The 21,718-nt window shown below is 49.6% G+C and overlaps 1 long non-coding RNA gene across 1 annotated transcript; it reads right to left on the bottom strand.

The window, feature by feature from the left end:
* Positions 1 to 1,865: 1,865 nt before the first annotated feature.
* On the bottom strand, positions 1,866 to 20,715 carry LOC128148439 (uncharacterized). The gene is made up of 2 exons (XR_008237285.1): positions 19,421 to 20,715; positions 1,866 to 4,169 (listed from the first exon to the last, which is right to left on the bottom strand). It is a non-coding gene; the product is annotated as an uncharacterized LOC128148439 (long non-coding RNA).
* Positions 20,716 to 21,718: the final 1,003 nt, after the last annotated feature.

Below are 21,718 nucleotides of genomic sequence, written 5' to 3'. Positions count from 1 at the left end.
GGAGCTGGGACAAGCCTGCATCTCCTGCTCCGTGATTGTCCCCACAGGAGCTGGCAGCAGCCTTGCCATGGGGCTTGGGGGGGGCTTGGGGACCCTCGGCTGTGCCCCCCCACCAGCAGAAGGGGCTGCAGAGGCTGCTGCAGCAGTGCTGGGGCAAAGCCCCACTCAGGCTGAAGCAGGTCAGGCCAGACCAGTGCCCAGGTGAGCCCAGACACTTACTCATTTCCCGATGTTGCGATTGCTTTCAGATCATGTTTATATGTTAATACTGCAGGCAACGCGCGGGGGCCGCTGGGACGTTCAGTGCTGGCCACAGGGGTCAGGACTGTTGTCAGAAGAATCACTAATCCTCCCACTTCCATTTTGTTTTCCTCCGAACCGTGTACCTGTCTCCCAAGAGCTGATGTTCAGGTGGTGCACAAAAGCCTTCGCTACTATTTAAATTCCACCCTGGAGAAGGCTGAGCTCTCTAGGTCGATCCAGCAAAAAGTATTTAAATGTCTGCTTCAAACCTAATTACAGCTGTCTCTCAAATCCATAATTTCATCTAAATTTGCCACAATTTATGCCTGACTTTCCCTGTCAGAGCCGCCTGTATGAAGAGCAGATGAAGGTCATTCCTAACTCCGCTGCTAACATGGGGAAATTGGAATTGCTTTGATGCAGAGGCTTCCCACTAGTGTTTTCTGTCAGTGCCGGCAAAGTTGTTGGCTATTACGTTTTTGCTGTACCTCTCATCAAAGCACACACACGGCGCTTTCCGCCGAGCGCAGAGGGAAGAAAATTCGACTTCCCTCCTTTGCTGCAGTGGGCTGCACTCTGCAGCAAGCGTGTGTCAAAAATACATTGCAGATACTGCAGCAGTAACAAATACTCACCATGTGCTCCATTATATTTTCACAGAAACAGTCTGTGTTTATTCCCTGTTTCATATCCTTCTGACCTTTAAGATACTTGAATTCTTTCTACTTCTAAAATTAAAATATATGCCACGTAGGCGAGGTGCTCAGGAGGGAGAGCTGCCAGCAGGCGCCCACGCCGAGACCCCCAGCAGCAGCTGCCCCCGCCGCGGATGGGCTTCCAGCCCCAAAATGCTGCGGATCCCAACAGGCAAGATAAAATTAGTGATAAATAATAATCCTGCGCCAGGTATGGACTGATGTGGCAATAAGAGGGGAGATGGTGCCAACCGCCCGGCGGATGCGGCGTGGAGCCGCTCTGCTTGGGAATGCTGGGGGTTTCGTGCTGCTCCCAAGCGAGTACCTGGCAATGCACAGGCACGTGCTGGTGCGCAAAATAGCACGTGTGCACGTCTGTGTCAGGAGGACTCGTAAAAGCTGCACTGAAAGAAATGCCACAAAGGAGGACTCGATGGTAAGACCACCACAAGTTGCAGAATACGTCGAAGAGCAAATATTTCTTCATAGACGTGAGCCATCTACCGTCTACCAAGTGATCCAGTTCACTCCTCCATAAAGGTTCGCTGTTATGATCGCTCTGGCTTTAAATGTCCCAGGAAACTGCAATTTTCTTTGGGGCTCTTGGGACTCTGTTGATAACATACCTTTCATCATTTTTTTTAAAAAAATACATGTTTTCCTAACATCTTCTTGTTATTCACAGCTATGAAAAAAGCTCTAAACCATTTCTGGGATTCTGGGTATTTGGTAACTCACCCTACTTTTCTATCTGTAGATGGTTTTTGAGTAGTTGCCATGCACAGGTTTCCCCTTCCCAGCAGGGCACCGCACTTCCAGGGACACTCCGCAGGCAGGGAGGAGAGGAGCCGGCAGGAGAAGGCAGCTGCAGCCTGGCAGGGCTCCCAAAACAGCGTCACTGGGATATCTCAAAAAATAAAGCAGCCATTTATGTTCTGGTTTATTGCTTTCTTATTACAATCATTTTGCAGCAGGAATGATATTCATGGCAATCAAATGTATACACAGTAAACGGCTTTGCAGTTACGAAAACCCTGAGCCTTGTTTTGACATTTAATCAACCACAAAACAATTGATTTTTTGCACATATTTAATACCATACCCCTTATATAAATACGTTAAAACCACAACAATAGATGACGGTGGCACGAGTCTTTAGGCACAACCTGTTAGCAGAAAGACCAGCTCTTTATTGGTACTGGGCTCTCCCTTGGCCAAGCACATTTATATCCCCAAGGGATTTCAATGAGTTTATCTGCTGTATCCTCGAGAAAGGAAAGGAACTAATAAACGCTGATCATTAGACCTGGATGGAGGGAAATACGCTGTCTGCTGCAAATCCCAGTGAAGTGAATTAACTTGCCATGACCTTCAGTGGCTCGGGCACAGGGGTGAGTCCAAAACAACTCATCCCATTTATGTCAACATTTTTAACGAGGGAAGATCATGCGGGCAGGACATGGCCAGGACCATCCCGGTACTGCTGTGGGGCAGCAGGAGGGACAACCTGTGCTCCCGACTCCACGGGACTTGCAAAAGCAGTTTCCCAAATCAGATACTCAGGACGGTATTTCAGGAGCTGTGGATACTCCTGGAAATATATTTTAGCAGAAGCTCTAAGAGATTTCTTTCCAAAGTGATGCTGGGCTGGAGGCAGATCACCCAGGGAAGGAGGGCAGCCGGCAGGTGCCCCCGAAGAGCCCCTAATCCTGCTTCCCAAACTCAAATATCTGTGCCCACGCTGTCCTTCCTCATCAGCCCACCTGTAGCTGCACTAGGAAAGTCCCAGCTCTCATTTCGACAGGCTTTACCTGCCCGCTCCGGGAGGTCACCGTCAGCTGACAACGCTGAGGAGTGCACAGATTTTACTAATTTTGGTTTTTAAAACTCTACTGGAAGAGTTGAAGGTTGGTGGGGGCAGCTCTTGGCACCAACAGCCCACGGCACAGGGCTCACCGGGTCCGCAGCCCGCCCGTGCTCGGGCCAGCTCCCCCGAGACCAACGGCCATGTCCCCGTTGAGTTTAACGCCCGTTAGATCGGAGATAGGGTAAACTTCCATTTTTTTTGGTCTAATACCCTCTTAGCATTTAAAAATAGAGCTGTTACTAAGCAATGGCAGTAAGTAGAAAGCAAAGTCTATTGAGGATCGTTTCTGCGAACAGGTATTTTTCCCAACCTAAGTACTGTAAACATGGTGGGTTGACAAATTATGAATCAGAGCCCTCCCTCCCCAGCCCGCGCTGCCTCTCTCCCATTATCCCCAAGAACAATAGCAGCAACCATCAGGAGCTGTTTATTTACACTCTGGCTTTGAACATCTTTGTTTGCAGGTCAGATTTTCAAGCCTTTCCACATCTTTTTACATCTTTTAAAAAAAAGAAAAAAAAAGCAGGATGATATTACCATGTAGTGGTGTAACCACGGGGGGCAAGAGCTGGAGAAACATCCATGGTCCTCAGGTTTGAAAGCAAAGTGCAGGCACCTCTGCGCGCCCACCGTCTGCCGCCCCGAGCACGTCCGTGTGTCCTGGCAGCCCCACCTCATCATCTGGGACAGGAACCTTCTTAGATGACGGCAGGTAGGAGCAGGGAGGTGACTCCAGCTTGATGTCGGCATTGCTGCAGAAATTTTACGGTCTGCATTAAAGTTACGGGTTGAGGAGAAGAGCGAGTACCACCAGGATGCGGGCTGAGCGTGCAGGGGCAGGAGGACAGGGACTGACGTTAAACCCAGTGACCAGCAGTAGGGCAGGGAGAGAAATCACATCATGAGATGAAGTCCATTACTGCCAGGAGTTTCACGGACTCAGCTGAGCGTTTTTCATTGCTGTTTGATCTCTTTTTTTCAGCTGCCCTTTCTATTCCGGCTTTAAGGAAACGAGGCGGGTGGGGATGTCCGGCCAGCAGAAGATGCAGCAGGAGGAGAGCAGCACTCAGGCTGCAGCTTTGCAGCACTTACTGTCCTGCGTAGACCCCAAACTAACTTCAGAATGAAAACTGATTTTTTTTTTCTCCCCAGGATTACTTACCTCATTACCTTGTGGTTAATTGCTCAGGGGATCTTATTTGTTTCAGAACCGTCTCTATGAGAAGTTCAGCAAGCCTGGGTCCACCTTCGACCGTGGCAGGGTGGCTGCGGGCAGCTCCTGGCCCCAGTAAGAAGTGTGCTGCATCCAAGAGCAGTCGCAGTGATGCTTTGCCTCCCATGGGACGTGGCTGGAGATGTGATTCCTGAGGGTAGATTCTGCTCTCAGCTTTAATCATGGAGACCAAAATTATCTTTACTGATCTCAGCAGGGCTACTTCAGTGGTAAGCTCTAATTCAGGGCAGTACTTATGGGCTTAACTTTCCCAACATGCTGGAGATTACTCCCCGTTGGCAGACGTTTGTGTTGGGCTTAGATGGAGGGAAGCCTGACACGCCAGTGGGCCGGGGGACCACTGCATCCACCCACCCACCCACCTCCCCAGCCCGGCCGGGGCACTCGCTCGCACACTGGCTCCCAATGGCAGCTCGGCTCGCAGGACCTTAAAAATGAGAGATGGTCGTTTGTAATCGGAAACGCAGTCAAATCATGCACGCATACTTGAAAAAAACAACACGCATCCGTGATGCTCTTTTGCTTGGGCACCCAGGGATGAGCACTGGCCCAGGAGCAGCTCCGCTCTCCTTTATGGCTGCGTGATCCTACGCAACCACTGCCCAAAAACCTGGAGCCCCGCTGCCGCATCACGGGGGCTGCCGCAGTCCCCATCCGATGCGGGCGACGGGGTGGGCTGCGCGACCCCCAGCACCCGCAACCCGGCCCACCCCGCGCAATCCCCTTCACTGTGCAGGAGAGCACACGCAGCGTTTTCTCACTGCGGTTGCAGAACACACAAGGAAAAGGCAGCTTTTTCAGCCCAATTGTTTCCACGTATGAAATCAGTCTAAATATCCATCATTCAGATGGTGCTGTTGCATAAGAAAAATAAGGACAAAAGCGAACAATCACTGTAAGAGAAGAGCTGGCAGAAAGGCACGGGTGTCTGCAATTGAGTGAATTTTGGGAACGATCCCTGGCCGCTCTGCTCGAGCCCCTGGGCTCCTCGGCAGCCCCGGCTGCGGTGGGGATGGGGAGGAGAAACGGGACACAAGCCGCAGCATCAGCAAAGCTCTGGTCGAATGCTGGCGCCTCAGTGGCCTTTCCCTTCCTATATTACATTACAATCAAGGGTATTTAATGACTAACTAAATAAAACAGAAGCATTCAGGTAGTATCTGAATAGAAAAAGCCCAAGCCAACGTACTGAGAGTGAAATTTTAAACAAAATCTTTATAATTACGGTGGTCACTAAAGAAGTGACTTACTGTGAGAAGTAGGAAAATCCTTAACGGCGTGCCTGTGAGCTATCTACATGGGACCACTGCCCATGGACGGGGATCTCCTTACAAGCAGGAGTTACGTGTATTTCAGCATCGCACAACTTCCACCCTGGTGGGCTCCCCACAGTCGTGCCCACGCTGCTGCCAGCTGTTCCAACGCCCGCTCAAAAATTCAGCATGGTTGTATCACTTTTCTCAAATACTGGTATACCAGGGTTTCTCCTGACACTAAAACTTTCTGCCTGTTACAAATACTATTTTAATGCAACACAAACTGCTGTAAAAACTGCTTCAAAACGAAAATGCGTGAACTCAGGCATTAAGGATGAACCGTGAGCAGAGCATCTGTCCTAGATGGGGACTTTAAAGCTGTTGCCCACAGACAGATGCTTGAAGAGCTCCCCAGCATCGCACCGCCGCCGGGAGCTGCAGCTCCTTCTGGCAGCATCCCCGTGCTGGAACTGTGTTTGTGCTTTTACAGGCATTTGAAGGTGGCAAGCGTTTTTACGCAGCTTTTGCAGTTCTCCTACCTATTTACTACTAAGGGCTCTTTGATGTGAATTCATCAATACCTGTATTCAAACTGGATGCAACCCCCCCCCCCAATTTTCTAAAAAGGCAGATTAAACAAACTAAAGACCCATCGTTACTATGCTGAGTGCTTTCATCCTATTTAAACGACATCTTCGTGGCACTGAACCACAGATGGTACCTGCTCCGGGAGAGGGATTGTGGGCGAGGGGGGGGTCTCTGCCGTGGGGCTGGGAAAGGCACGTTTGGCAGCAGAGGCTGGGCGCTTGGTGTGTCCTCGCTCCCGCTGCAGAGGGACGGTGCCCGGGGCCACCGCGACCCAGCCACCGGGGACGTGTCCCACGCGCTGGCTGTGCCCATGTCGAGGACATGGTGCGACTTTCGGCAGTGCCTTTTGCTGGTGTGCCAGCTAGCAGCCCTGTCCTTGGAGGCTGTTGCAAAGAAAGAACCTCTTCTCTGTTCCCAAGGACTGGAAAAATGAAGGGTTTCGGACTGTCCAGTGGCACAGGCGCTGCTGGCACTGCCTCACCTGCACAGAGCAAACCATGGCGGGGATGTGCATGCAGGCAGCGGCGAGGGCAGGGAGCTCACGTGTGGGTCTGGGGACTGGCAGCTCCTCCGTGCCGGGTAGGACGAACAGCAGGATGGGCAGAACTTGATTTAGTCACATGCTGAACAAAGCATTAAAAGCTTGGTGAGATGGCCAGGTTTTAACAATTTATTTACAGTTATTTTATTTCTTACAGTGGGGAAAAATTGTAAGATTCATTATTGTATACGCTAATTACTTTGGTTAAGTGTCAAACCTGCACAACACAGTGCTGTGTTTTCATATTAAAGACATTAATTGCAAGGAAACAGTACGCCATGACTGATTCATTTTTTTTTTTAAAAAAGAAGAAATCAGTATTAAATATTTTGACTATTAGGAGCTGAAGCAGCACAACATATCTGAAGTCAATGTTTCCCCACTGAGCTGTACTGGTTAAGGACTCCGGCTTAGCAGTTGCATTATTGTTATCAAAAACTGTTATTGGCTCTGTGAATCATGTTACTGTCAGGTTACCACGTATGAATTAATACGATAATAACACCCAGAGCCCAGGAGAACGCAGCTGGAGCTGCGGCGGGCCGGATGCAGGATGCGGCCATGCCCGCAGCCGAGGGCCTGAGCCCCTGGACGCCTGCCCAGGCTCTGGTGGTGCAGTGTGGGGTGCCAGGGGCAGAGGCAACCACAGTAGCAGCAAGTGGAAGCGATGCCTTTTGCTTCTCCTTCGCTTCTCTTTGCCTTTCAACAAGTGAAATCGCTGAAATCGGTAAGTGACTGTTAAATGAAAAGCAAGAGGCAAGCTTGACTGCAGTGACAGAGAGGAAGGCAAAAGACAAAAGCAGTTACTTTGTTCTTCCTTACACCTACAGGTTCCCCTAACTCTTGACTCCTCATACTTCTCTTGGCAACACATTAAAATAAAGCTTTTGCACCGGTGTGGTGACCTGGTCACTTTGGGAATTTAATCATCACATATTTCAAGTGCCACTGTGAGTTTCTAAACAACCAGTAAAAACTGATGGAAAGACAAACCAACCTTTGCCCTGCAAAGCCTCAGGCTCAGCATGCCCAGCCCGACCTGGCCCCTCGGTCAGAGCCAAGGGGAAACCCCGCTGGAATGGAGATTGCTTTAATAAAGGCACTGCAAACTGGAGCCATATTTCTCTGCTACATTAGAATAAGTTATAATGTGTGTTAAAAGAAAAGCAGCCGCTTCGGTACAGAATATGTTCATAATAAAATAAAGTATCTCTTTGGATCAAACCTCTTGCCAACATCGGATATTCAAATTTTACTTAATGATGTTTCTGTGCAAGCTCCACAAGCCCTGTGTCCCCCTGTGCCGCCCCGTCCCGGTCCCCGTGGGCAGCTGCCCGTGTCCACCGGGCAGCCTGAGCTCCCCTCCTGCCCTCCCAGCTCTCAGCGTGGTGCCACAGGAGCACGGCAGCATTTTTTTCCTCAGCTTATAATAAACGCAATATTTCTTCACAGGCACGTGGCTGCACAGTCAGCCCTGCCAGGCCCCTCTCCCCGGCACGCAGCCCGGTCCCTGCTCTGAGCTGAGCCCAGCATCACTGCCTGGGTATGTTGGATACAGCTCGGACCAGAATTTCCATTTCTTTCACGAAATACTTCATGCTCAGCAAGACCCTACCACAGGCAGCGGCCAAGCCATTTTATTTTCTTCCCTCAAAGCCCCTCCTGAAACCTTCTTGCTGCGCTATCCGGGAGCTATTTCAGAGGAGCGCTGTTGCCCCCACACCCCGAGACCCCCCGCTGTCCCCCTGACCGCCCATCCCCGCGCCGTCCTGCCTGTCCCTTGCTGTCCCGCGTCCCCCTGACCGGGCAGCCGCCGGGCAGGACCCGCCGTGTCGGCTCTCGCTGGTACAGCAGTTGAGGCAATGCAGGGCGGGTTTCTGACACGCCATGAACGCATATGTTGTTCATAATATTCTATGTTCAATACATGCACACACATTATGTCCCTATATTGAACACAGTCATAGAGCATCTCCAAAGCCTGCGCGAGTCTGTCCAGTGACACGGAGGAGAGGCAGCTCTTCGCTTTCGACTGCTTTTCCAGCAGCAGAGCGGGTGCTGTCTGCCAGCAGCGCGTCCCCAGGCCGGGGGAAATATCCAGTTTTCACCCAAGCTTCTTGTGCAAATAACTGCTTAATGATCATCTCCATTGAAGGCTGCAGTATGTAAGCAGCATTTCATACCCCATAAAATCAAAGTCTCACTTCATTTAATAGTGTCATTTTTATAAGCCATAAACCACTGGACTTGCTGCGGATTCCCTCCTTGGCAGCGTGCCGTACAGCCCACCCACGGCCGGCCCCGCAGTCACCTGCCACCGAGAGATGGGGAAACCCCAATTCTGCAGCGGGTGGCACTTTCGAGACACCATAAGCACATAAATTTCCTGGGAAGTGGCTGGGTTTAAGTCACTGAAGTACTTTTGGAAACTCGTGGCTATAGAGAGTAAAGAGGAGTATCAGCTAATTAAAGGGATGTCAGCTGAGAACGCATGTTAGAGAATATTAAATATCACAGGTCGGCACCAAAAGGTGCTGAGACTTGAAGGATTCCCATTCCACAACAAAAGTGGAATAACAATTTCTGTCTGAGTGCAGAGCTCTTCTCCCCATGCTCGTTTCCCCTCCTTATTCATTTTTCTTTTCTATACCCATTCATTGCTAGTCAGATGCTGAAGGACAGTCAGATAAGTGTAAGAAAAAGCGCATACTTGAGGATAATCTTGTGCCTTGTCAACCTCTTTCATGATGATTAGGAAGGAGGTTTGGACAAGATGCAGAGCGAGTTATGTCTGTAGCCGGAGAATAAAAATGATACCGCAGGTAGACTTTTCTTTCGATGATGACGAGAGGGTCATTGTTCTTCCAGGAAAGAGTGGTTCACGGGTCCTTGCTCAAATTCAATTGCACATTTTCTTCTGCCTTAATTTTCTGCTACAGATTAAGCTGAACGTTGCCTGAAAGTGCAGAATAGTAGAGAGAGTCTTGCACTTCCCGGTAACTCCTGCATCTTCCCAGTGCAGCAGTAGAAGCAGCAATTTTAGGGTTTTCAGATCTTAAAGGAAGTAAGCCGCAATTGTCACTTTTGTTTTTTCTACAAACAGTTTCTCCATGCAATCCCCCACATCAGACTTTCCAAGAGGATCAGATTTTAATTCTTAATTGTAACAGCCTGGGTAATTGACCCAGACAGCTCTTCAGTTGCTTCCCCCATTGCCATGGTCTGCTGCCACTGCACTGGTGCTTCCCAACATTCAACTCATTTTCCTAAACTTTGCAGGTGAAAAGAAAAATCTAAAGATTTTTTTTCATCTTTGACTTGTGTTCAGATTTTTTAGGAAGCTGGGAAGGGACTCATCTCCCCAAACCTTAACCATCTGGAAGCCAGACGTCTAACAAACTACCCTCCACAAGAGAGGAGCAAACGTCTCCAGGGAATACATCCCGACCAAACCCAAGGGTCTGTCGTCTCCCCGGGGCCCCGTTCCTCCCTCCTGACCGCGGAGCAGACGGGGTGGCATGGGCATCCTGCCTGGCTTTGGCAGCTATGTTCAGTGGAGCTGAATCTTCTCCCTGGCCGCTTCCACACACCTCCGATACCTTGGAGCGCGGATCCCCGGCACCCGATGCTTTAATGCAGCTCCTGCAAGCAGCGCATGTGCTGTTCCATCAGACTTCTTTAATTTCATGGGTCTCAATATCTCTGTACAAAGCCAAGAGCAGCACTGGTAGAGATGTAGAATATATGAAACTAAAAGAAGACTAAGAGAAATTGGAAAAATACCTGTACTTTTCCTGCAAAGTATTAGATGCGGGAGAACTGGGGTTTAAATCCTTGTTCGCTGAAGTAGCTCTCCTGAATCCCTTATTGATTTATGGCAGCTGAGACTTTTGCACTGTGTCCTTATGACTAGATTTAGGATAAAGTCTCTTCTCACAACAATCACTATCACAGCCAGAGTTAGAATAGGGGAGAAAATATCATCAAATACAATAACTGACATTTTCAATTAACCAAGACTTTGCAGAGGAAGAAAGCAGCTTAGAATTGATAGGTCTGCCAGAGAAAATGGGAAAAAAAGTACAGCTCATGGTAATAAAAAATTGTAAGATGCAGCTAGAGAAGACCAGGTATTAAAAATAAAAGTCATACATTAAAGTTTTCAAAAGGAATGATAGATTTGTCCATACTCCATGCTTTTTTATGTCAAAATAATCACAGAAGTAGAAAAGCAGACGCTTTCCCCAACCTGTATAGCTTCCTCTAGTGGAACAGCCATGCACAGCCACAGCCGCGGTGGTATAAAATGGTGCAGCTCAGCCGATCTTAATGGCTCTTTGGAAGTGAATAACACCTCGGTCTCTTTGCATTTTTAGCAGCAGGATTTCTGGCACTCTGTTAAATTGAGGTATTCAGATTTGTGACTGTAATTAGGTAACTTCAGGAACCATATGTGCAAGGCTATATGCCAGCTATAAGGTAATCGCTTTACTGTTCTGAAAGAGCAATATATGACTTGTATTAGGTTAGTAAATTATTAAATATAGTATACCAAGCCAGTTTAGTGCAGGTAAAGGGGTAAAGGAAAATGAAGGGATGAGCAAATCATTCACCTATCAGATTCTTCCATCTCCTTTTTTTGCAAACCAGACAGGGGTTTTTTGGCATCTAAGAAGTCCCTGAGTTGAACTTATGGGCTGCAAAAGTTAGATGGGATGACATTAATGCTCTTAACCCCTTCTGCTTCATTACAAAGAAGTTCGTAATTTGAGAAAAGGGAACGGGCTGAAGACACAGCAGGGCAACGTGGGGTCACCTCTTTGTCAAAACCATGTTGCTTCCTGCGAAATCACTGAGGGATGGGAGCCAGAGCCATCAGAGCACAGGAGTCACCCGGGGGGCTTCGCGGCTGGCCAAGCAGGGGAAGGGTCTGCTGCCTCGCAGGGAGGGGTCCCATGGGCGACTGTCAGAAAAAACAGTTCTCAGATTGGGACTGCCAGCCATGGCCTGTGTAAAGAGCAGACTTGAAACAAGTGATGTCTTTAAAGCAGACCTATTTTTTTGAAAAGTTGCACTGTGATTTGCTTTCCTAGCAGTCCCCGTTTGATGAATTTTTCTTCAAGTAGAAAACCAAGCAATAAAAGAATTCAAAACTTCCATTAAAGTTTGCTGCCGGATACATAATTTAGCACACCGGCTCGCAGGGTGCACGCGTGCCCACGGTGGATTTAACGTGCCTCTATACAAAGCAAATCTTCCTCCTAAACTACAGTTTCCTCATGACAGGTTATATTTATCATAAAGCTGGCCCCAAAGTGCTGAAATACTTGAAGACAAGTACAGAGTGTCCGTCTGTCCCAGGGACCACTAATGTTCGCTGGCAGACCACGCATCCTCCTTTAATCCCAGCGCCCATGAGGAGTTCACGCTTGTTTGGGATTCAGGTTGCTGCTCTGAATTACCGATTCAGTGTGAAACAGCTGAAAGGCAGCAAGCCCAGCACGACGCACATCCTTCGCTTTCCGAACAGTAGTTCAACGGCAGACAGCCTTTATGCTGATCACAATAGGGAAGAGGATGATGAGGGCAACTTTGCTGCAGTCAGCCCTGCCCTAGCAGTGCGTCAGAACTCCCTGATTTTCTGCGTTTATTTTTATAACCTGATTTTCTGTGTTTCCAAGGTCCTGGGCAGCCTGCTGCATGTGACCCTGCTTTGAGCAGGGGCTTGGGCTGGAGCGTTCACAGAGGTCCCTGCCCCCTCAGCCGTCCAGTGATGCTGTGATTGCTGCAGCACGGCTCACAACGTGTGTCTTGTGACAAAGCCATAGGAAGAGTAGGCAGGGGAGCGTCTTTCTCCCAAACAGACCTTTTCACTGAAAACCTTGCCACTTAAATAGAAAAAAAAAAAAAACAACCTTTAAAAGTAGTTCAATTTTTCCCATCGCTGTATGACACAAGACTGAAAAGTCAAGCGTACATGAGAAACCACATGCTGAAGAAATCATTAGCTGTTAGGAGACAAACACGTTTTAGTCTTAAAGGAATAATAATGTTGTGATATAGCCATGAAGGACAACTCAGGGAAGTTGAATGCCCTGGTACTAGATGCTATGTCAGGCAGAGATATCAAAAAGTTATTAACTTAAAAGTAAGCAGAGTACAATGCATGTCTTTTGTTGCAGAGCATTGTGCGTCATCACGATAACCAAGCCACCACCAACACATTGAAATTGCGTTTATCTGTATGGAAACCAAAAGCCCAACACAACCATCCCACAGTCCAAAAATTCCTGGAAGATGCTTTACTTGGGACCTAAACCCCCGCCAAGCTGTGGTGTTCTGGCAGAAGGGGGATGTGGTGTGGGCAATGGAGCATTGAAGAGGGCTGAACCTCCATGGGGGGTGAGATGGAAGAGCATGGGTATCGCAAGGAGCCCTTGCCAGGCCTTCAGCACTGGCTCCCTTCACGGAGAACAAGCATTAAACATGTGCCGCAAGGAGGTACTGCCATCTCGCTGATCAACGTGTCCTCTGATGGCCTGTTGCTGTTTTTGGCAGATTATTCAGGAATTCCATGTTCATTTTCTGCATAACTTCATGAATGCCATGAAGCACAATACTCAGTATATAATTAAAAGAACGACAGTTTCCATCAATAAACTATTTGTGATTTCCCAGCTCTGGTACCAGACAGTGTTGCAGACGGGCTCCCCGCAGCGGGGAGAGATGAGCAGCCTCAGCTTTGTGCATTAGCCGTGTCTTGCTCCCATCGCTTTCTTCCATGTAGGAGAGCAAAGGCATAGAGGGGACTTCTGGAGTAGAGTGGACACATGGAGTCACTTCTATGTTTGACTTATTAAGAGAAAATAAAATCATTTTTGAGTGCTTTCTTTCTCAGAAGTTTCTACTGAAAAATTAGAATTAAACTCTCTTGAACTGTAAGATAAAGCATATTTAGCTACTAATACAATTGCACATCACTTTCCCCTTATTTTTCTGTCTAGGGCTGTTGTTTCTCTATTTGGCCAAAGCAAAAGCTTTCTGATTTCCCGCACAAAATGACTAAGACATATTTTGCTCTATTAATGCTTACAACTTCCTTCACATACAAAATAAAATGGCTTTTCATAGAAAGCCATTACACCCTTAGCATTGCAAAAATAAAGTGGCCAGCATTAATAGTAAAGGTGCTGGATCTCAAACACATGCGCTGCATTTCAGCTTCCCATCCTAGGGCAGGTGACATTCCCGACGAGCAGCCGCTCTGTGCTGAGAGCCAGCAGCCCCGCTCCCCGCCGGTCCCGATGGAGAGCAGCGTTCCAGGCTGCGGCTGCGCTTGTGCCTGAAGCAGGAGGCAGGCGCTGACTGGGATGCCAAGGCACCAACGCTTCCTAATTTTCCACCTTACTCTGCTTTACCATGGTCCTTTCGAACCCTGTACTCCATGCAACCTCTGTTCTTCCTCCCCTGCATCCTTTCCCACACAAACTTACCAAAAGCTCATTTTCCCCATCAGTGAGTCGTCGTCCCTCTCGCTTTGCCTGAGGAGTGACTGATCTTCTGCACGGGGGGACGAGAGGACAAAACAAAGCAAGGAAACCCAGGCAGGGGTGGAAGGCTACAGCTCCAGGCCTCCTGTGCGGCTTGCACTACTCGGGTGCCCAAGGATGAATTACCAAGTGCTCAGCAGTCAGTTGTCCACCTCCCCAAAGTGAGGGCACGGCGTCGCCGGGCTGTCCTGAGGTGGGAGCGCAGTGGGGCGATGGTTCATCCCTGGGAAGAGCTTTTCCCAGTGTGTTGATGCAGAGTGACCACACAGGCAGCACTTACACGTGGTGGGGACATGGGGGTGATGCATCAAGCTGGCCGGGCAGCAGCTATGCCACCCCTCTGCCATGCACAAAAAATCAGTTGAATTGATTAAAAAGCTGGGTGGAAGATGATGCCTTCCTCTTTGGACTCATATTCCAGTAGTTTCCAGAGCACAGCCCACTTATGTGTTTCTGTGCTCAGATCCAACCTTCTTTGCTGCATTTTTCATTGCCCCGACAAGCCTCCGGAGCTGCCGTCAGGGTCGGGGTTGGCTTGTGCAGATGTGGCTGCTTGCCACCTGGCTGGAGGCCCGCGGGCAGCTCTCCCCATGGGCAGGAGAAGGGCTTTGGTGGCCTGGTGGGATCCCCATCTCTCTTGGCTCATCCCCATCCATCGAGGGTGCTGCTCTGTTTCTCTTTATGAGGCTCCCTGTATTTTCCTTCCCCTCAACAGGGGATGCAGCTCTACATTATTTATAACTAACCTTTCTTGTCCATGCTCTAGAACAGACACAGTGAAAAACTTAACTTAAAAAATTTATTTTCTTCAGGAAAAAATAGCAAGTGAATGTGAAAAGAGATCATCTCTTGCATTAGCTGCTCCATGTTCCCAACCTGTAATGGGGGACGTGCTATGCACATATCCTAGCCAAGGGGGAGGACGTGGCCGGGGAGTACAAAGAGTGTGAAACCTCATTTTTCATCTCCTTTTACATTTCTACAGTCCTTTTTACATAGTTCTATCCTGGGGCACTGCAACCTCCGTAAGTAAGGAACTGAATCCTCCAGTGCTCTGGCAAAGCTCTCCCCATCCTGCCTTGGGAAGGAGGGAGGCTCGAGCCTGGTCCCTTGGGTGACACCTCCATCACGAGAGCAAAACGGTGTTTTCAGGAGGGTTGATCTGTGCTCACCTGTGATGCCCATCCGTGAGACTTGGGGTTCACAGAGAAGGTCCTGGAGGTTCACAGAGAAGGTCCTGGTGGCTCACAGCATGTCCAAACACCAGCCTCCAGGTACACCCATCCATCAGAACACACGGGTGATTTCTGAAGACCAAGCTTCTGCTAGGAGGTTGCAGGTGTAAAGCTGCCTACACTTGCAACAGATTTTTGTGCTCACTGCCAACAGTTTTTAGTTGAATGGCACTGAGTTTTCCATCTCCTTCCTGCCCCTTAGTTTTTCCCATGCTTTCCCACCCTCCCACTCCATCAGCTAGGGCACTGTGTAGAGTATAACCTTCACCAAGTGAGGGTGGGCTTCTAAAATTTCATTCCCACCCTAGACATGACAGGTAGCTCCACTGCAGTGCAGCGGTGACTACTGGAGGTAGTCATCACCTCTACAGCTTTCCCAAACGCAACTCCATTTCATGAGGCAAAACAAGTCCAAGATTGTACCCCCAGGCCAGGCAGCTGACATGAACCTTTCCGTGTATTTCGGACCCCTGAGGTCATGACTCTTTGGTGGGGAACTGCTGGCACAGTCAGACACGTGTCTTGCCTGGAGGATGTTAGCAGTCTCCACGGGCCGTTAGAAGCAGATGTAAGATCCCGTGTCACCTGCGGGTGAGAATCCACAAATCCTGTTAGTGCAATGCATCATGCTGAGCACCCCTTCGCCCTCCTCTTGTCAGCGGAGGTGGGACTGGTGGCAGCTCTTGGGTGCTCCTGTGAACAACCCCATGTACAACGCCTTCCCCTCAGGTGGAGGAAGCGTTAAAGGGCTGTTTAGAAAAGTGTATCTCTAGAACCTCTCCTGATTACACTGGCTTTGGTGATTGTGTTTCTGGTCAGCCTTGGCAAGAGAAATGTCATCTGTAGCTCCAGAACTGTTCCAGGATGTCTTCCAATTCAATTTTTTCCCCTTAATTTTTGACATAAAACACTTGTTCTTCATCTCCAAACGATCAAGGTGGTCTCTCTCCCTCCCTGCCTATATGAGGACAGCCCAGGGGGTTCCCCTGTTATAAATCTGAGCTTTCTTACACAAGGGGTAACCTAAAATCCTACTGCTGTTTATAGAGCAAAATAACGCAACCAGCACATACATAAAGCAGTAACTTTAGCAGCTCAGAATATTTACTTGTCACCTAGTTTCATATCCATGAGCATCTTTGGAAGAGCCCTGGTAACTCTTCTCCCCTCCCAGCTGTTCGCCCAGTGCTCCTCTGCACGGCTTCAGCCAGGCTGGGACGGCAGCTGGGCTGGATTAAATCTCATGGCAGGAGAAAGCAGCCAGATCCCCCAAAAGAGACAACCCAGAGCTGCACAGTGAAAGGATGACTCCACAAGACCCCCTCCAAGCAAGGGTTCTTCTCAGTGACGTTCTGGAGACCTGTGGTGGACGTGCTGTGAGCACACACTGTGGAGCTGGAGGAGATGCTCACAGCTGTCCACGGCAGCACGGGCAGCGCTCGGGGCGGCACAAGCAGTAGGAAGGAGAAACACTCACAAAAATGTCTAAGCAAAATGTATTCCTCCTGGATCTGCCACTTATTTGATAACAAACCCACGGAGAGAGAGATCATGCACAATTAATGCTTTTGTATGCGTGCAATCTACAATCCTAGGACTTTTTGAGGTCTTAGGTACAATCAGAGTGAGCAGCGAGGTTTTGGCTAGAACTAGGCTATATGTCCCAGAAAGAACCTGTGAACAGGACATCACTGATCCTAGGTTTTCATCACATCAAAGCAGCATCCCCACACATCTGCGGGAGAAAGAGCCTCCAGAACAGCCACAGCAGGACTGTGCCATGGGAACGGGGCAATTACCTTCTCATAACGCACACTGTGATAACTTTGGCTAAGCCAGACGGGAGCAACTAGCAAGGTATTTTGCTGTATTAAGTCTTACTTTTTCCTTATAATGTTGTTTCCAGTATCTGGAAAGTGAAACTTAATATACTACTTCAGTCCTTCGGTAAATTACTAAGGGCCTCATTTTTATAATAAAGCGTAAGGTAAACCCAGAGAAAGCAGCCAGGCTCTGAGCGCAGTGCTCACCGGGAGGTGGTCGGTGGAAAGCCGGGCATGCCGGCGGTCGGGGAGCTGGCATGGGTGGTGTGTGCGTGTGCGGGGCTGCGAGACCTGGGGATGTCCCCGGGTCTGCCGGTGCCTGTGCCAGCACTCGCCCTGCCAGCTCATGCAGCGTAAGGACCAAACAGTCAACTATTTCCAACTTACATTTGCTTTTGCATTACGTAAATACTCGGAGGGAAGAACCCATACTGGGTTTCGGAGCAGACAAACTCCCAACCCCACAGCCCCAGGGAGCACCCAGGAGCAGGATGGCTCCTTTTCTCCTCCCCTTTCTTCTCCCAGAGAACAGCTTTTGGTGACCTGGCAAGGGTATTTTTCATGTTTACCATAATCTTTGCAATGGCAGTGAATTAACCATACGTCTTCTGATGCTCAGACTTGAAACAACAAATGAAAAAGCTTTACTAAGTCAAGCTCCTGCGAAGGCAAAGGTTGGTGTCAAGAGAGCAGATGAGACTGCCTCGGAGAGGGGATCACTATAGGGGCTGGTGCTCACAGCCACCAGGACAGAAACCTAATCCTAGAAGGCCAGGCTAAGAAAAGCACCACCCATTAACAAGTAAAAACATGTTTTGCTCCTTGCTGAAGCCCTACAGTGTTGGTTTCCTCTCACACCAGCTGTGCAGGATTGCCTGGACTCAAGTGGGGTTATCCCTAGTTTGTACAACGCCACTACACATCAGCATCACCTCTCTGTAGCCTGTTTGTAAAAATAACATGAAGCCACTGCAGACCCTGAAATTATAAACTGCATATTCTGTAGCAGGGCAAAAGCATTAAGGTCAGAATGTGAAAAATAAAATGAAAAATATAACCAATGTAGAATAACAGCAGCAAAATCGTACTGGATTATATCAGACCGTACTTAGGGTATTTGATATTTACTGTATTTAATGTTGCAAAACAACCACATTGTCAGTAGCATACAACCAGCAGCAAAATCACAGCCATGAAGGCAGTAAACAAGAGTGCTAAGGTTTCAGCAATAGAGCCGGGCAAGCACCAGCGCACTCAGTAACTCTGTTTATTCACATTTGAAATGAACCGTTTGCAAGCTGCAGGACGGCGAAGCTAGCGATGGAAGCAGGTACAGAGCTGACCCGGAGCACAGCCGTGCAGGTGGTGGGACCAGCCCTGCACCTCGCAGGAGGTTTTACAGCTCCCGGACCTCGGACAGCCCAGAGGTCTGCGTAAGGAGTTGCACTCCTTAAAAGCAAAAGCATGCAACTAATTAAAAAATGCAAAGTACTCCCAGAGTACTAGGAAAGCAACGCTAGAGTCTTGTTTCACAGCAAAACAGCCTGAAGGCACTTCCATGCACACATGACCAGAGTTACGCTCCGCTCTCCGCCAAGGAAGCTCAGGGGCTTTTTCTCTCACTTACTGACAGCAAGTTTCCTGAAGCACCTTGTGTAATCTTTTTTTTTTTTCCTCAAGCTAGGCTCATACCAACTTCTTATATTTCTGATCAAGGAAGATCTTGAAAATACTCTACTTAGACATATCAGGGACCTTAGTCTGTTTGTTCCTGGCTTTGCGTTAGGGTCTCTGGGGAGCCGTATGCTTTTGCAAGCTCTAAGTCTTTAATTGAAAAGTAAAACGAAGCCCGATTTCAGGGGGAGTGGATGCAACGCCTCTCTCCCCACCTCCACAGCTCGGCGTACGGCGTTACTGATGTGCCATTTCCAGGCTTCCTAGGCAGTTCCCAACAGCCTCAGATCACGTGAAAATCGAAATGCCCCAACAAAACAAGACAACCCCCAAACCCAGACCCAAAAACTTGCACAGCAAAGGCCCTACATCAGTTTCTGCCTCTGACATCCCACGCGCAACAGCTGGTCCCATCAGCGGAGTATCATGGCACAGCATTTGCAGACCAAGCTCCTGCCAGCACCTCTCATGACTTGCTGGCCCCTTCGGGACAATTTCAGGGGGACAGAAAGGAACCAGCCCCTACCACCCCGCTCTTGCACCCGCAGTACCAAACCAGGGTGAGGAGCTGCTCCCTTGCCCCTTCCCCCACGGCTCTTGCCCACCAATCGCACCTCCATCCCCTCGCATGCCCCGGCAAGAGCTGCAGCAAAACTAGGGCTCCCCAAACCTTTCGTGCCCTTAAAGACACCCCGGCACCGGCATCTGGCTTACCGCGGGCAGAAAGTGCATCTCTTCCTTCCCAAGGAGGAGTCCCATCCACGTTCTCTCTTAACGGCAGCTCCTTGATGCTGGGCAGCAGAGCATCCTTTGGGCAGCAGCTCCCTCAGCGCAGGGTCCGGCGATGGTGAGTCATCACACCTCCGTTTCGGCGTGCAGACCGGCTTTTGGGGAGCGGAGATGGCCCCCGCTGTGGGCTGGGCTGGGGAGCAGGGTTTGCAAGAAGTGTCTGCGACAAGGAAACTCCTCCAGCCACCCAGAAGTGAGAGCGGCTTGAAAAGCTGCCTGGAAATGATTGTGGTACACAAAGTGTTTCAATAAGGGCTGTGAAAGCCTGGCGCCGTATCTCCTGCCCTCCGCCGGGAATGCATGACAGATTTTAACATAAGCCAGCATACAAAAATGAGCAGACAACAACACTCCAGAGATCTCTAGTCTCCCTTAATTACAGTTATAAAAGTAAACTCAAGTAGACACCGAGCTCATGCTTGATTTAAACATAACATCAAAAGTAGAGAACAAAGGGAAATGCTCTCTTAGTTTACTGCATTTAGCCATTTATTAACAGCTTTAACACATCCCTGTATCTGCTTTGCCTTTGTGCCAATGGCGACACGTTCCCGCTCCTCTGGGATTACTTTTGCCCTACGGATGTAACCACGAGGTTTTCAAGGAACGTTTTGCCCCTCTCTGCAGCCCCAAAGCCAGGGGCTGCACCTACACCAGTGTCCCACGCTGGGGTGCCCATCGTTTGGGCTCACACCAAGGCACCCTGTGGGGATGCGTTTGCAAGGGCCTGAGGAGGCACGTCCCGGGGTCCGGTGGTGCCGTGTCCCAGCGGGATGGCTGGGCTGGGGGATGCGGGGGACAACCTGGTCCCGCAGCGGGGCTGGGGGCTGCTGCGTGCCGCAGGCTGGGATGCGCTGGGTCGCGGCTGTCCCAGTTGCTCTGGAGAACGCGGTAGCCATGGGAACACGGCGGGTTTAGATGCTGGCTGAGCTTTGCTTTACTACCGCCACGGTGCCGCTCGAGGAACAGCTCTTCCCTGCTTCAAGCAGCTCATCACAACCTCAGCGAAACGTCAGGCGGGAGGATGCTGTAGCCCTGCGCGGCGGGATGGACACACAAACACGACAGGATGGACAGGCAGACACGGTGGGATGGACACGCAAAGCCCAAACCCTCGGTCTGTGCACCCATTGCCCGCAGCTGCCTTCACCAACTCTTGGGATCCTACAAGCTGCCAGCCTTTGGCTGGCAGAGACGCGATGGCCTGAGGTCCCTTGGCCAAGGGAGGGTCCCTGAGGGAATGGGAAGGACCGGCAGAGAGGAAGGCAGACGGGCACGCACAAACCATGGCTGAAAACGTAGCGCCCATCAGCATCTCCTAGCAGAGCCTGAACCGCCGGGACATGCTGCTTGACGGATGTTTGGTGCTTTAATGGCATCCAACAGCAGCAGTGTTAGCATGAAGATAGGGTGAGAGAAGGAAAAAGCCACAGGAGGGGAAGGGGAAAGCACAGGAAAAGAAAAAAAGAGAAGTAGCTATGGAGATGTTGTGCAGCTGGGATGCCTGAGGGGACACAGGAGTTGATAACTAAGGTCTATATAGAAACTCTCAAGGGAGCTAGTTTATAATTTCTGGACGGTATCCTTCACCACGAGATGTCCTGGAGCTTTATCACTCCTAAACTCAGCCAAGCGTGGATGACTTCTGCAAAGGTATCCATTCTGAGCAGCACCCGGTGGTGCACAGGCCCTTGCCCTGAAGGGATGGGGCTTTGGTCTTCCCAGGGACACAGAAAAGCTCTTTTATAGGGTGAGTCCCTGCTAAGTCAAACAAACCTTTATGTCTCCTAATGAAAGGGCCTTTGGAGCTGCCACCCAGCCCTGCGAAGGGGTGGGAGTGGGATGGGACAGGTGGGCAGGGACCCTCAACCCTGGTGGTCACCATCCTCAGGTGATTATCATTGCAAAAAAGTTCCCTGCAAGGAAAAGAACATTTTCTTCACCTCTACCTAAATTTGGCTGCAAGTTTTAAAAGCACTAAGTGGCCCCAACAAAGCCTTAATTTGTTATTTTGATGAGCAAGCTTGGTGCAGTTTCCACCAAGACCGTCTACCAGCTGGTGAATGCTTGTGCTCGAGATTCAGAAAGCTCTGGGTGTCCTACGGGGAGAAGTCTACTTAGTCACAGCAAATGTGGGTAGTGCCTCAAAAAACAGCTCTTCACCTTAGCATTACTGAAAAATGAGAGATGTGAGCTCAGATACAAGGTGTAGCTAACGTATTC

This window comes from Harpia harpyja, chromosome 11 (assembly GCF_026419915.1).
Source record: "Harpia harpyja isolate bHarHar1 chromosome 11, bHarHar1 primary haplotype, whole genome shotgun sequence".
Lineage (NCBI taxonomy): Eukaryota > Metazoa > Chordata > Aves > Accipitriformes > Accipitridae > Harpia > Harpia harpyja.
The sequence above is the reverse complement of the archived record's forward strand: the minus strand, read 5'-3'. Positions and strand labels throughout refer to the sequence as shown.